Here is a 15,380-nt window from a genome sequence, read left to right on the forward strand (position 1 = left end):
TAAGTTCACAAGTGGACGGGTTCATCCTAAGGGATGGCTTACATTTATTAAATCCACAAGTGGACGGGTTCATCCCTATGGATAATTTAAATTTTTTAAGTCCAAAGTAGACAGATATATTGCAGACATATATTGGCAGATATATGATACAAAATATACAAACAACAAATATCAAAATATTATGAAGACCCACAAGGCTGAAATAACAATAGGCAATGGTTGAAAGAAATATTGTTCTTCCAAAAGATCTTTACATTTGAGCAAGAAAAAACTAAATCAAAGAAAAAAGAAAAATCTACTCTTTATCCATGGGGTCCTCTCCGCCCTTCTTTTTAGCAGTCTGATCCCCCTCAAGTGGACGAGCTTCGTCCCCAATAGATATGGCTTGGTCTACAGGGGCAGTCTCCCCATCACCTTGAGGGTCTGCGATGGTGTCATCAGCGAACAACTCATTGGTGCTTTCAGAGTAGACGGGCTAGGTCGGGGTCTGGGCTGAGCATCAATTGAAATATGGGCTAGGTCCGGAAAAGAGGCATTGACTTGACGAAAACAATCATCAAAGCTGTCAGTAAAACAATCGCAGAGCTCCTTTAGGAGGGCATCAGAGTCACGATACTCCTGTATCGTGTCATCCTTAGCCTAATGGAGTTGATCCTTAGCCTTTTTAATTTCTCCCTCCTTGTCCTCAAGGACCTTCCTCAGCACCTCTGTCTACTTTTCCAGCTCACCCTGAAGATGCTCTGACGCAGCTAGTTTTTCTCCTGGACCACCTTCCAGGCCTTCAACTCCTCTAGCTCTGCCACCATCACCTTTCTCTTCACCCTTACACGATCCAACGCCATCTCATGGGATAGACAACAGTCCATCAACCCGTTCATCATTAGCATCCCCTGTAAAAACCAAAAAAGTGTTAGAAAAGTAATGAGACAATTTAACAAAAAGAGGAAAGGGACATACATATTTACCTGTGCAATACTAAAGAGATCCGTCTCCCCCATAGCCTCAGTCGCATGATGAAAGCTGCTCAAGTGCGTACCGAGGATCCTCACGAAGGAGGACGAGTGATTTTTCGGTGACAAGAACCTGACCTATCATAAGACCCTTACCTTTCCCCGAACCGGACAGGATAGGCATCTTCTTTGTGTCAGCCTTGACCTCGACGGCTGACATAGCCATAACTTTGGGTTTTTTAAGAGGATATTCAGTCTTCTTCGACGGTTAACTTTTCGTGGATGGGTTGACTTGACCCATTCCCTTAGAAGGCAAGTTTCCCTCTTGCTTCTTCGCAGCAGCCTGCTACTTTATGAAAGCTCTCCTCTTGCCTTCTTTAATTTCTACATCAAGTTAGACAAAAAGAAAGAGTTAGGTAAATTACAAGAAGTTAAAGGAGAAAAGGAGCAACGGACTTACGTCTACGTGCCTAACTGTCGTAGTGACAGGCAGTTTTGGTGGGTTCAGGACTGTCGAAATACCAGTGGATCGTGTCCAAGGTAACAAGCCTTGCCCACATCCTCTTTTTCAACTTAAACGCAAAGATTTTTTCTAGAAAACTCTACTACTCCAAGGTCACCTCTGGACAGTCTTGAGTTGCAAAAAGGGGACAATTAGACCAACAATGATAAACAATAAAAGACAAAATTTAAACCAGACGAACACCTACCCGACGAAGGCATTATGCCCCAAGTTTTTTCTACAGACATGTATTCCTAATCGTTGGGGGTGACACATCCAGTAGTCACCCTGAATGAAGAAGTACCAACTCTTCTTGTTTCTGTTGGAGTCAGGAGTATCACACACTAGCCTGAGTACAGGCTTCCTTGGTAGGAAACTATACATGCCCTTAGACTGGCTAATTTCTGACGGACAGTAGCAGTGGAAGAACTCCTCCACTGTCATCCTACATTCCCCATCACTCAAGACTCGGTACAAAACTTCTGCACCAAGGAAGACTCTCCAAGCATTCAGAGAGATTTGGGTGATGGCAAGCCTCAGGTACTGAAGAAGACGACTGTGAAGATCACTTAGAGGGAACATAAGTCCTGCCTTAAACATCTGCTCATACACCCCGACGTCCTCAACGCCCTTATAGTAACACTTTTCAGACTTGAAAGGTAGATGGATAGGGATGCAGACGGGGATCTGGTACGTCTCCCTAAGGGACTCGAACTGTTTTCAAATGACGGTAGAATTAAAGTCATTTACTGTCCACAACGGGAGAAGGATAAACTCCCTAAGGCCATCTGGACCTATGACGAACTAGACGGAAGGATCAACGTAGATTACGTCTAAACCCCCCTCTGATCCGACCACTTCCAAGTCCTTATCCTCCTCCGCAGAAGGAGAACTAGTAGACGGAACCCTTCCATCATGAGAGGTGCTGGGTTCATCTTGACCTGATGGATACACCTCATCATAGCTCGCGCCTTCGTGGACACACGATTGATCACTTGACGTCTCACTAGACATCTGTCACCTACCATGGTTTTGAAACCCAGACCAGACCATACGATCCGACCGGAAAAACCATGAACCTTTCAGTTTTGCAATTCTTTTAGCTTCAAGAACCACTCTATGGGAAAAAAAATCAAGGACCAGTGCAAATCGTGGTCAGACCGTACGCGTTTGAGAACTGTGACCAGTTTTTGAGGTTCAGACGGTTTCTTTTTGTTTTAGCTTTTCTGTTGAATTTTGGGTACACCGGTATGAAGTTATGATCAGATCTAGAAAAAATGAAAAAGAACATGAAAGAACATGAAGAAGAACAAAGATCAAAAGGAGATCTAACAATTTTTGGAGGTGCTTAAGCTTCACTGATTCACAATCTTCAAATCTGCTATAGAGAGCTCAACACAGAAGAATAGAAAGCAGAAAGATTGAATAATGAAGTATTGCATCAGCAGCCAAAAGTAAAGAAAGAGAAGTGGTCAAGGTAGTAGGTGGGGTAAGTGGGAGAATTTATTGGAGTTGCCACTTTCGCTTGGCTAGTGGTTGAAGTTTTTAACTTTTATGTCTTGCTTTTAGTTTAAAGAAAATAGTTGATTCTTATATTCTTAGTGGGCCACGTTGTACACATGCAATGCAATACAAATATCATTGGTTCATCACTTTAAAAAAAATTAATGCATTTGTAATTTTATAAGTGCCACATTGTGGACATGCAACACAATTACACAAATACCATATTATATATATATATATATATATATATATATATATATATATATATATATATATATATATATATATATTCTAATTATTATATTATTAGATATTATCACAAATTTAACTAATCAACGTAAAAAATACTAGGATTTAATACTTCTTAAAGTTATGATATAGAAAATACATTTGAAAGATAGATCTCTTTGTTTCTATAATATCTCTATATTTAATTGCACTATTTTAATTAATTTTTTAAATATTTGTACTAATTTAATATAATTATTTATATTTTAAATAATTATTAAATTAATTATGACATCATCACAGTTCAACCCTAGTTCAACCTCAGTTCGACCTCAAAAACCTTGAACCTCTCCCTTTTGCAGTTCAATGAACGGTCTGGGTTTCAAAACCATGTCACCTACACGTGGCAGATAAACTCTTAAGACACTACAGATCTAAATAGATGATGGGCAAGCAATATTTGAAGTTAAGAACAAAAAGAGAACTTAGTGTAAGGTAATGGGTGTTTACTAATTGAATGATACGAAGAGGCAATGAACATGGCATGGCAGACAGTCGCAACAAGTGAACAGTCACCCAAAAGCGACGGAGAAGACGTAGCTGAAAAGAAAGTAAACAGTAGCGCTCTGGCCCTGGAAATTTGTTGTGGAAAAGAATGAGAGGGAGAAGCAACATATATATAGAGGGAACGGCACGGAAGATGAAGGGACTCTTCGGTACGAGCAATTAACCACTAAAACGTGCCACGTGCCCTTACTGCATTAATGGCACTAGGCTAGCCTGTCAAATCATAAAGCATTTCCTAAGGGTTGAGTTAGAACGTCACTCTACGTATCCGTCTGGAAAATAAGGCGACGGACCCATAGAGTGAGGGGGCAACTGAAGAGGATGAAATTAAAATAGATGGTCTCATTTTACAGAACTTGCCATGAGCAATGGTACTGGGTAGTGGATGATCAAAGGGAAGGAAGAAACATGACGAAACGTGTCCAAGGTGGACGGACTCTCTATGACGGAAGGACAGGAAAGTAGACCGATACAAAGTGGATAGTGGCAAAGCCACATGGCATCCACATGATTTAATTGGTTCCCAAGAAACTCCAAATAGAAATATATTGTGCTCCACGATTAACCATAGTCAACTAAATCTCTATATGGAAAGATCCCATAAAATACGTGTATTAATGAAGATATTCCCTACAAGGAAACATCTTCCTCGCCAAGAAACCAAAGTCGGTTGTATACTACTATAAAAACCCAAAACTCTCAGAAATCAAGGTATGCATAATTTATCCCAGCTCTGGCACTCTAGAGTTGTGAAAGTTCTCTAACTTAACCTTTAGAGGGTATTTGGCTGGTACCACACTGGCACTCTCTGTAAGGTTTTCTTCTTTTTCTTTGTTGTGCAGGTCTTGTCTAGAGTGTGCAAGAATCGTGTAGCTTACTGACGATTCTCGACATCATCAATAAGCAAAGACATCGTAGCTATCTTTTACATAACAACTAAACTAAATACTAGAGGAAATTGTCCCAAGATATTTGTATTAGACTTTAGAAACTTGTGGTTCATGAAATCATATATTGTTGGTGTTAACAAGGCCAAGAGTTTTATAATTAGGTAAAAACTTTTTAATATTTCCAACAAAAAAAATATTCCATTTCAAATCCCCATTTTCCAATTGTTGGATTATAAAAAATAAAAAAAAGGCCCCCACTTGTAAAAGATATATATATATATATATATATATATATATATAAAATATATTTATCTATATATTTTAATTAAAAAAATTTAAGCACTTTTATTGGTTAATAAAATGAATTAAAAATGCCTCATTGTATCCTAAAATGCAGAATATTAAAAAAGGGAAAAAACAAAAATAGTCAAACTTCAACTAACAAAATTAAATTTTAGGAGACAAATTTATTAACTCATTCTTGAAATATGCTAAAATCAAAATTAATACCATACAAATTCATTAATTATACAACGTAATTGTCTTTTCTTTCTTTCTTTCTTTTTTTTTTTAAATTTTATACAACAACGTAATTGTCTTGAAATGTGCTTAAATAGAGATTATAAATTTCATAAACAAAAGAAAAATCTCTCATCTCTCTATCTCTCTGCCTCTCCATCTATATTCTTACCTTTCTTTTCTTCATCTTCATCTTCATTCTTGATCATTTTCCATAAACTCAGTCTAGCTTGAAATTTTTCTTTGTTGGTTCCCTTCAATTCACAGCAAATTCAAAACTGAAAAAGGAGGTAATCTTCTTCCCCTCTCTATCTTTCCGTCAATGAAGATGATAAGTCTGCAGTCTGCTATTTATTTAACTTAAATTATATTTTTTTTTTAGTTTATTTCACTGCACAATTGATTGATGGGACAAGTTTTTAGTCATAGGACAGGCTGGGAAAATATTGATACAAAATTCTGCTATGATAGGACCCTTTTTTGCCCCTCTCTTAATTGGACCCTTGCTATGATAGGAGTAGGACACATTTTTTGCTTTTACACTTAGCCATAGGAGTACAGGCTAGACATCTCACATCTACATTGCATAGGCACACAGTAATATATATTACACCTCACATCTCAATATATATTATTTGATTAATATTTAAATATAAAAATGTCCCACTTAAAATTTTCGCCTAAGGCCCCAAAAGTTGTTGAGCCAGCCTTGTGCATAGTGCACTGATTACCCTAAAATTTTCAGGCCAAATCACTAGCTATAACCTATATACATCAAGGACACTAATTATTGAGCCCTCATTGAATTTCCATCAAATCTATGCTTATCATAAACTTATTTTGGGCAGACTCTGTATTTAATAGACCATTTGCTCATTGTGAAAGGGGGAAAGATAAATAAATAAATAAATATATATATATATATATAGGAAAAAGTTTAGCCACAAAATTGGTTGTAGCTTAAAGCTATAAACTCACGTAATGAAATAAATATTACAACATATTTTGAAAATCTAACCGTTGAAGTGCATGTTCTTTACACTCTTAATACACATGTTAAATTTTGTGTCAATCGGATATTATTTACTATATGATCTATGAGCTTATATTTTGTGCATAATTTTATATTACAAAAATTTCTAATTTAAAAATTTTAATGATGACATAGCTATTAATCTTTTAAAAAATTGTTTATCCAACCGATTAAACAATTAATCATTATTTTATATATATATATATATATATGTATATATAATAAAAATAAATAAATAAACTTTACAAGGGCTACAATTTCTTAAGTTTGGGTAGAGAAGAGGACTTGAAATAGTATGTGGATGATTGGGAATACTAAGAAACAGAGAAGAAAAGAATTTTATGCTTAAAAGAATGAGTTCCGAGGGGCCAAAGGGCCAAAGCCATGAGTTTTTGCTTTTTCCTTTTCCCTGAAGTAAAATAAAATGTTGAAGAAATTACATTTTGGACATTATAATTTATGAAAATTTTAAATTAAACTCTATAGTTTTATAAATTCTAAATTAAACTCTATAGTTTTATAAATTTTAAATTAACCCAATAGTGTAGGATAGATATCATATTAGACCATATAATTATATGGGTTAAAAATTAAATTATGAGATTCTAGATCCGTTTTTATTCAAATTCCGGGCCATGCGGTGGGTTAGTGGTGGGGGAGAGAGAGAAGATTGTTTTTTTTTTTTTTTTTTTTTTTTTTTTTTTTTTTTTTTTTTTTTTTTTATACAAGATAGAATTCTACTCTATCCTAATCTAAGTGTATATGTGTGTAAAGCTCCCTCCTAGAGACTTGAACCCCGGCCCTTGCCCCTCACACCCCATAAGCGCTTATACTTGTGGAGTGACCATCGCACCAAGGGTGTGCGGTGGTGAGAGAAGATTGTTCAAATTGAAATGAATTTAAAAATTCTGGTTCTAATGTCTAATTTATGAAACTATGACATTTAATTTGAAACTCCTAAAGTTATAGTGCTTTTTTGTAACTTATGAGTCAATGATATTTAGGTCAAATGAAATATTGGTGAGTTTTCTAACAGAAGCTTCTATACTTCTAATTCCTCTTCTCCACTTTTTTTTTTTTTTTTTTTTTTTTTTTTGAGAAACAAACATACAGACAAACAAGGGAGAGAAAAAGTGGTTCTAACACAAAAGTACATCACAAACTCCACTCAAAAGTCATGGTAACTTTTAAGGGAGTATGGAGCAAATTATACTACACACAACACAATAGGGGTGGCAAAATTGGACACGGCCTGCGAACTCGACACGACACGACACGACACGAAATTAGTAGGTTATGGGTTGAGGCTTAATAGGTTTGTGTCATATTCGAATTGACACGACTGACTTATTTAATAAACGGGTTGGGTCAGTGTCCATCACATGGAACTCTTTTAACCTATCTGACCCTATTAATTAAATGACATTTTACCAATATACCCTTCAAACCCTAGGTGTATAAACTTATTAGTTGTTGTGGTTTAATTTCTTTGACATATTATGATTAATTATTTGTGATATTGAGATATGCTTTAGTTTTGAATGATTATTTGTGATGTAGTTACTCATTAGCTCTAAATTTTATATTAAAAATATTTATATGTTTGGTTTTTCATAGTTCATATCAATTTGGTTAATACTAAAATAGGTTTTTTTTTTTAAATTTAAATTTTGATAAAATTTGATAAACAAATCAATACGATTGACCTGTTTAATAAATGGATTGTGTTAGGATTAATGAATCTTGACCCGTTTAATAAACATATCAGGTTAGAGTTGAGCTATATAGTCAAATACTCATGAGTTGACATGACACGAATCCAACACGCGAACACAAATTGCCACCCCTACAACACAATCTCTTGAGCAATGTAAGACAATTATCCTTTTTTTTTCTTTTTTTTTGTAGAAACAAATATAAATACACAAGGGAGAGGGAATTCCTCTCTGCCACTTAAATATATATATATATATATATATATATATAGGCAAAAATGGGCCAATGCCCCATTTCCTAAACTAATTAGGAAAATGCACCTCTTTTGAAACTCAAACTTTTCAAAATCAAGTTTTTTTTTTTTTAAAATCTGGAGCCCTATAGCGACGTTTTAAGAAGCCTATAGTGACATTTTAAGGACCTATAGCGGCGTTTTGTAACTCGACCACCATGAAATCGAGTTACATGCAAGTTTTTGTTTTTTTTGTTTTTTTTTTTTTACCTATAACTCGACTTCATGGAGCTCGAGTTACAAAACGCCACTATAGGTTCTTAAAAACGTCACTATAGGCTCCTTAAAATGTCACTATAGGGCTTAACTTGATTTTGAGAAAATCAAGTTTCAAAATAGAGACATTTCTCTAATTAGTTTGGGAAAGGAGGCAACATGCTAATTTTTTTTTGCGAAAAGGGCAAAAGCCCATTTTGGCATATATATATCTCATAACTTACAACATCACAAAGCTTAATTTGAAACCCTCCCAAAACAATAGTGTTTTTTTTATTAAAAAAAAATACTAAAAAAAGGTTAAAAATGTAATATTTCCTCAAATGTTATACAGTCCATAGCTCATCGAAATCTTTAGACACCAATTGAACCGTATGGCACCTTTTTCACTTTATTCTATCACTTCGGAAAGCAAGATTTTGATGCCCTAACCTTTATTCGGTGGCCGACGATATACTAGCATAGCTGCTTTCGTTTTCATTTTGGTCTCATGGATTCCTATTCGCGCATTTGCAAATTTGCATAACGAAAAGCTCAATATAAACAAATATTTTCATAGTGATACAAATCCGGGGTTCAAAGTGGCAGACCAGATTTATCGCACATTATATTTTTAAACGTTTTGTGAGATTACTAGAATTAAGCATCACTTTGGGGCTGGGGTTCAAAGTAATATACCTAGTGGCAATAGCACTCTTTGAAGTTTGAAGCCTTTTACCTCTGTGGTCCAAACCCCACCTCTTCCTTCTCTACTATTTATCTTTTTTTTTTAATATATATATATATATATATTAAATTAATTAAGTATCATGTGATGCACAATTTTATTAATAGAATTATATGTCAATTAAAAAAATTGAATAATAATATAATTAAAATTGAATAATAAGATAGATAGTAAAAATAAAAAGAATAAAAAATCATTTTAAGTTTAACAGCATTGTGTAAGACCAAGATTTTATAAAATAAAATAGAAAATAAATCAAAGATAACAATAGATTATAAAATGAAGTAACCACTTGACGAATATAACAATAACAATAGATTCCAAGACCCAATTTCATTAATTCCCTGTGTTTAGTCATATAAAAACTCTTTAATAGAGTCTATTACAAAGTATACTTGAGCCTAAAGTAAGGGTAATCACTTGATGTAATTACTGTTTTTAGGACCTATATTTTATTATGCATGTATGATCTAAGGATTTTTTTTTTTTTTTTTTTTGAGAATCTCTAAGGATTAATTTAAAATCGCAAGTAAATTAAGAAGATATTTCAATAATATATTTGAAATTTGAGAATAAAGCACATAATAAAAATTGAAGAACAAAAAATACTTTAAGGTACTTGGTAAAAATACATCAATTTTTTATTTTGTGTTTAGCATGTTCTAGTCATAACTTATTTATATTCCTCTATTACTTTTAGTTAATAGTGACTTATTATGGGTGACCATATGAGAAACAACTGAATTGGGAAAACTAAATTGTATTGAATAAATTTAGTTTGTTTCTTTATATACAATCTCGGGCTCAACTAGTGATTGAAACAGAGCCAACTAATCTAACTAATAGCTAAATAACTTCTCACGTGTGACTAACTAATCAGCTCACGTGTCAGAAATAGAAAACTACAAGTAAAACTACAAGTCGTATGGAAATAGTTATTTACATAGCTGCTAAACTACAAGTGCATCAAATATGGCTTCTTGAACCTCAATCACATCCGTGGAGTCTTGCTTCCTCTGCTTCAATTCTTCAGCTATTTTGCCTTGATCTTGATACTCCCCCTCAAGATGGACTTTAGGTTGATAAATGTTGATAAGTCCCATCTTGGATAGAAGTGCAGAAAATTGCTTGTGGTTCAATGGTTTAGTGAGCAAATCAGCTAATTGGGACTGAGTTCTAACATGATTAAGTTTGATTACTTTCTCCAACACCTTATTTCTTACAACATGGCAATCTATCTCTATATGTTTCGTTCTTTCATGGAAAACAGGGTTGGAACCTATATGAAGAGCTGCTTGGCTGTCAAAAAACAATAAAGCCTCCCTGTTGTGATCAACCTGAAGATCCTTTAACAAATATAGAATCCAAACAATTTCACAAGTGGAGATAGCCATTGCTCTGTATTTTGCTTCAGCTGAGGACTTAGAAACAGTGGATTGTTTCTTTGATTTCCATGAAACTAGTGAATCACCTATGAAAATACAATATCTAGTGACGGAACTTCTTGTATTTGGACACGCAGCCCAATCAGAGTCAATAAATCCTTTCACATGAAGCTCTGAACTTGCTGAGAAGAAAATCCCTTTCCCAGGTTCATTTTTCAAGTATTGTAGAACCTCAAGTGCTGCTTCAAGATGTGGTTTTCTTGGGTTAGCCATGAACTGACTTAACTTATGCAGTGCATAAGTAATGTCAGGCCTTGTGATGCTCAAGTAAAGCAATCTTCCCACCAATCTTCTATATTGCCCTGGATTATCAAGCAATGAACCTTGATGTTTACTAAGCTTCAAGTTTTGATCCATGGAAATTTTGACAAGTTTGCAACCAAGTAGTCCTGCATCCTCCAAAATCTCAAGAGCATATTTTCTTTGACACAAAGAAATGCCTTTATCTGTTCTTGCTACTTCCAAACCAAGAAAATACCTCAGCTCTCCTAGATCTTTCAGCTTGAACTTTTGATTCAATAGCATCTTAAACTGATCAACCTGCTCTTTATCATTACTTGCAATGAGAACATCATCTACATATACCAATAAAACAATGAAAGAACTTCCTTACTGCCTGGTAAAGAGAGAGCAGTCTGCTTTAGACTGAGTGAAACCAAGCTGAATGAGTGTGGTTGAGAATTTAGAGAACCATTGTCTGGAAGCCTGCTTAAGCTCATAGAGGGACTTGTTTAACTTGCATACAAGCTGCTTTCCATGCTCCCCCTTGCTGTGAAAGCAAGGAGGAAGAGCCATATACACTTCTTTATGTAAGTCACCATGAAGAAATGCATTATTGACATCTAGTTGGCTAAGGAACCAACCTTTCACAACAGCCACGGCAAGAACACACTTGACAAAAACCATTTTTGCAATAGGACTGAAGGTTTCAAGGTAGTCTAGACCCTCCTTTTGAGTAAATCCTTTGGCAACTAGCCTAGCCTTGTATCGTTCAATAGACCCATCTGCCTTGTACTTAATCCTATAGACCCATTTGTATCCTATAGGGTGTTTGGTAGGAGGCAAAGGTGTGACAAACCAAGTGTTATTGGCTTCCAAAGCAGCAATTTCAGCATCCATGGCATCTTGCCATTTGGGGTCAGAAACTGCTTGTGAGAAAGATGTAGGTTCTGTGGTAGTACTAATAGAACAACAAAATGATTTGTAGGAAGGAGATAGATTGGCATAAGAGAGAAAAGAAGAAAGAGGATGGAAAGTACCTAGTTGGGACTGATTGGGAATGGATGCTGAGGAAACCTAGTTGCAATGGTAAGCCTTAAGATAAGAAGGAGGTTTAGAAATCATAGAAGACTTCCTAGGAACAACAGGGAGTACAGCTGGATTAGTAGATATAACATGATCAATAGCATCAGATGGAACATGATCAAAAGCATCAGGAAAAGTTTGATCATCTGAATCAAAATCATGGTGAAGTTGGATAATAGAATCAGCAGTGACAGAGGATGTATGATCAAGAAAAACAGAAGGAATAGAAGGGACATTGGGTAAAGGAATGAGATCAGTAGAAGGAAGAGAAGAGGATGAAGCAAAAGGAAAGACTTTTCATGAAACACTACATCCCTAGAGATGAAAATGGTATGAGATTGAAGATCAAACAATTTGTAACCTTTAATATTGAAAGGATAGCCTAAGAAAATGGACTTTCTAGCTCTAGGAGTAAACTTGTGTTTGTGTGGAGTAACATCAGTAGCAAAACAAAGGCAGCTAAAGGTCCTTAAGTGAGAATAAGAAGGAACTTGATGAAAAAGGACCTCATAAGGAGACTTATGGTTTAGGAAAGGGGTAGGGATTCTATTGATCAAATAGACAGCTGTTAGAACACAATCTCCCCAAAAACCAAGAGGGAGATGGGATTGAATTTGTAAGGCTCTAGTAGTAGCCAAAATGTGCTGGTGTTTTCTCTCCACAACTGAATTTTGTTGTGGAGTATACACACAACTTTGTTGATGAATAATACCTTTAGAACTATAGAAATCAACCATATTGAACTCCAAGGCATTATCAGTTCTAATGGGCTTGATAGAAGTGTTAAATTGAGTATGAACCATATTGTAAAAAGAAACAATCAAAGGCCTAACTTCTGATTTAGCTTTTAAAAGAAAAACCCAAGTAGCCCTTGAGGCATCATCTACAATGGTAAGAAAATATCTATGTCCAATAGTAGTGGGAACAAAAAATGGGCCCCAAACATCCATGTGAACAAGATCAAATGAATGAAAAGCTCTTTTATTATCAAAAGGAAAAGGCAGCCTATTTTGCTTAGCCAAGGGACATACATTGCAATCTTTAGTACAACAATGTTGTAAGAATGGAAAAAGATGACTCAAAGAATGAAGTTTCATATCAGATGGATGTCCTAGTCTAGAATGCCATAAGGAATACAAGCTGGCATGTGAAACAGAAGAAGAGAAAGCAGTGAAAGAGCTGAGCTTATTTTTGAGAAGGAAGTCATCAAAAGACCTGGAAGCCTTGGATAGACTTGAACCTTGTAACAGATAGAGTCCATCAAGCATTTGGCCCATTCCAATCGTGTTCCAACAGGTAAGGTCCTATATAAAACAGTAATTGGAAAGAAAAACAAGACAAAGGGGCTAAGAATGAGTTAATGCACTAACAGATATCAAGTTGAATGAAAAGGAAGGCACACAAAGAACATTTGTTACGGTAATATGTGGTGAGAGTTTAACTATACCAACATGAGTCACAATGGCAACCTCCCCATTAGGCAGTTCAACCACAGTATGTGTAATTGCAGTAAAGGAAGTCAACAAATGTAATGACACACTATATGATCTGTAGCACCAATGTCTACAACCCAAGTTTTAATACCAAAAGCTTTTCTATTCACAATCTTGGCAGAAAAGACTGAATGGGAAGAACAAGGAACAGTACCTGCAACTGCATTGGAAGGCAAAGAAACAACATTGACCATATGAGGTGCCTGATCTGTTGGGGCTTGGTGCACTCCAATTAAAGAAGAACCAATTAAAGAAAGGAATTGTTGGTATTGATCAGGAGTAAAAGCAGGTGCTTGAGCAACAATAGAAGCATGATCTGAAGTTGGATGAAAGTGATTGCCTTGAGATTGTTCTGCAACAATTGAGACTTGATGAGCCATAATGTTCTTGTTCTTGAATTTGTAACCTGGGGGAAAACCATGGAGTTTGTAACACTTATCCACAGTGTGACCCAATTTCCCACAGTGAGTGCACATGGGCCGTTCCTTTCCTTTAGGATTGCTGCTTGAACTCTTGGTGGCCAAAACAGTAGATTCAACCCTCATAGAATTAGACCTCTGCATCTTCTCTTGAATGAACAAAGAATGTGCCTTATTAACAGAAGGCAATGGATCCATGAGCAAGATTTGTGTTCTGACTTAAGAAAACACATCATTAACTCCCATGAGAAATTTCATTGTAGATTCCTTTTCTTGAAGACTCTTCAGCCTCTGGTTGATGTTGCACACACACTTTCCACAAGTGCACTGAGGGAATGGACTAAGATTCTGAAGTTGATCCCACAAAACCTTGAGCTGAGTGAAGTAATCAGTGAGTGATTGCTCTCCCTGATGAATCTCAGCAATTTGTTTTTGGAGATTGAAGACCTTATTGCCATTTCCTTGACTAAATGTGTCTCGAAGATCAGTCCAGATTTCAAGCGCAATGTCTCTGTAGATAATACTTGCTTGAAGCCTTGGTGAAACTGAATTGATGATCCAAGTACCAACCATATTGTTAGCACGGATCCAAGATTGAACAGCTGTTGGTGAATTCACCAATGGTGATGAAATGGTTAAAGAACCATCAATGAATCCAAGCTTATTCTTTGCAATCAAAGACTTCCTCACTGACCTTGCCCAAGCAGAATAGTTCTCTCCACCAATTAATGGTTGAGAAGTAAGAACAGCTCCTAGATTTTCACCAGGATGTAAAAATAGAGGGTCATTGGGATTGTATGATTCTTGCGAAGAAGATGAGGATTCAGTGGTGGAAGTGCTAGCAGTAGCTGTGGTGTTAGCCATTAGAGAAATGAAGTGTAGTGAAGATTTAAGAAATCTTGAACTGAGAAAGCTTGAAAAAGAGTAACAGTAGCGGACAAGAAGAAATTCCCAATTTTGACAAACCCTAGAAAATGAAAGTTTCTAGAGAGCTCTGATACTATATGAGAAACAACAGAATTGGGAAAACTGAATTGTATTGAATAAATTTAGTTTGTTTCTTTATATACAATCTCGGGCTCAACTAGTGATTGAAACAGAGCCAACTAATCTAACTAACAGCTAAATAACTTCTCACGTGTGACTAACTAATCAGCTCACGTGTCAGAAATAGAAAACTACAAGTAAAACTACAAGTCGTATGGAAACAGTTATTTACATAGCTGCTAAACTACAAGTGCATCAAATTTGGCTTCTTGAACCTCAATCACATCCATGGAGTCTTGCTTCCTCTGCTTCAATTCTTCAACTATTTTGCCTTGATCTTGATAGACCACAAATTCTAAAATCCAACTTTTATTTGGTAGTATATATATGATATGTATTACATGCTCACTTTGCAGCTTTTTTTCCCCTTTGGAGATACACTTTACAACTTCTTTGATGGGAAAAGGAGAATAGAATTATTTGATAGGAAAGAAGAGAATAGGATGATTAAATGGAATTTTAAGGAAAATTATATAAGAAAACTCAACGTTTATACTTAGTTTTAGCATATTAAAGTTATAGACA

General features: G+C 35.5%; 1 long non-coding RNA gene across 2 annotated transcripts; it reads right to left on the reverse strand.

Moving 5' to 3' along the window:
• Positions 1-219: 219 nt before the first annotated feature.
• On the reverse strand, positions 220-2,841 carry LOC142644779 (uncharacterized). Of its 2 annotated transcripts, none has more exons than XR_012845995.1 (3): positions 1,661-2,841; positions 966-1,581; positions 220-890 (listed from the first exon to the last, which is right to left on the reverse strand). It is a non-coding gene; the product is annotated as an uncharacterized LOC142644779 (long non-coding RNA). The 2 variants fall into 2 exon arrangements; XR_012845994.1 differs by having other exon boundaries at positions 966-1,334; positions 1,411-2,841.
• Positions 2,842-15,380: the final 12,539 nt, after the last annotated feature.

This window comes from Castanea sativa, chromosome 7 (assembly GCF_040712315.1).
Source record: "Castanea sativa cultivar Marrone di Chiusa Pesio chromosome 7, ASM4071231v1".
Classification (NCBI taxonomy): Eukaryota; Viridiplantae; Streptophyta; class Magnoliopsida; order Fagales; family Fagaceae; genus Castanea; species Castanea sativa.